Here is a 1,770-nt window from a genome sequence, read left to right as displayed (position 1 = left end):
TACTTTCAAGAAACAACACATATACAGTACATAGACATGATGGTCAGATCCCAACTCTATCTTTTATATTAAAGCATCTAATGAGCGTGTGCAAAGGTAATTGTGAAGGGAGGGTCAGCAGGGTCAGCTGTGCGATTGCCTATTATGATTGGTGGAATCTGTGTTATCAGCTGTGCATAGAAAGTAACCTGTTATTGTAATTCTGCCTCTGATGATAAGGAGCCTACTGAAAACGCTTTCTGAAAAGGACAACAATTAAGGTTCTAATAAATCCACATGGTACAGTATGAAAATGGCAAGATCTTTATTATTAAAATGTTTTTTTTTTTTTAATAAACGTAAGATAGCGATTAGAGAAAAAAAAATGCCAAACATTTAAAGAAAAAAATAAAACATGTAGCACAAAACTGTGAAACATTTTGCTAATCAGTAATAGGTTACTGAGAACATTAAAGAAATGTTCTAAATCCTTTTTCTTCAATTTTGCAATAGTACAATTAAAAATTGAGGTGAGGCCCCAGCGAGAATTGAACTCGCGACCCCTGGTTTACAAGACCAGTGCTCTAACCACTGAGCTATGGAGCCTGACATACATTATGACTTTAAGCCTTGTGAGTCAACATCCACCCTCTATCTGTGGAAATGTAGGCAAGGTACAACTACACTCAACTGATAAAAACCTGCTGGACAACTACTAGGAGGAGCGTATCAAGGACATCACTGATCAGCTGTTTTGTGACATACCTTCAGCCCCATTTTCCAGCAAAGACGTTATGAACAGGCTATGAAACAGGTTGTGCTATGAAAAACATTCACGAGGAGTGCAAGAAAGAAAACGAATTTTAAGAAATTGGTTAAGGTGTGGATAGAAGCTGAGAACTGGTTCAACAGCCTACAAAGCAGAACGAGTGTTCATGTCTTTCCGAATTTTCAACCGGCGTTAACCATACATGACGCAATCAGCTTCTCTCACATACAGCAAAGAAGATACCTGCCCGCATCTTATATGTATATTCATCTTAGTGCTTTTATGTCGGCACGCAAAATCTGGAGTTATTTTATTCGTTTCCCAAATAATGACAAATATGCTCTGCATAAGCAGCAGGCACATGGCATGTCATTATGATCATACTAATCATGGGGATGGCACCACACCGCCACTATACCAGGAAATCCTCCCCTGATGAAGCTGGTTGATTTTTTCTGTACCTTATGGTAAGAAACCTGTGAAACGTACGTTGGGGGTCTTTGTTACTGGGGGGGGGGGTGGTAATCGTTTATCTTGTACATGCCTATTTTCCCCGGATTTTGTTACCTTTAATGTATGGGCTTTGATAGCTGATTTTGCTTACTATTTAATAAGGTTTTTTTCCCTGACTTCTGCCCACCATTTATATAATATTGGTACTTTCCTGGGATTCCTTTCCATTTTGTGTAATTTGCACTTGCACTTTATGAGGCTTATTTATTGACATTTATATACCCTCCTCCCCATTGTCAAACTAGTAGCTTTGACCATGAATTTTACATGCTCACTGTCCTTTTGTTATTTGTACGTCTGAATATTTCTTATTGTAAATTAAATTTTTTAAAAAAATATTAATATACTATTGAATAATAATAAAAAAATATTCTGCATGATATATTCTTTGTCCTCCTGTTTTCATATACCAGGAACTCGTAGGCTTCCTGTAATAATGGAGATCAGTGGAGAATGGTGGTAATCAAAGCTGGTTATGGTATACACAAGGAGAATCTGTGGGGGGACCA

The 1,770-nt window shown here is 37.5% G+C and overlaps 1 non-coding gene across 1 annotated transcript; it reads right to left on the bottom strand.

The window, feature by feature from the left end:
- Positions 1-512: 512 nt before the first annotated feature.
- Positions 513-585, bottom strand: TRNAT-UGU (transfer RNA threonine (anticodon UGU)). Its single transcript has one exon. It is a non-coding gene; the product is annotated as a tRNA-Thr (tRNA).
- Positions 586-1,770: the final 1,185 nt, after the last annotated feature.

This window comes from Anomaloglossus baeobatrachus, chromosome 5 (genome assembly GCF_048569485.1).
Source record: "Anomaloglossus baeobatrachus isolate aAnoBae1 chromosome 5, aAnoBae1.hap1, whole genome shotgun sequence".
NCBI classification, from domain to species: domain Eukaryota; kingdom Metazoa; phylum Chordata; class Amphibia; order Anura; family Aromobatidae; genus Anomaloglossus; species Anomaloglossus baeobatrachus.
Note: the sequence above shows the minus strand (reverse complement) of the source record. Positions and strands in the feature narration are given on the sequence as shown.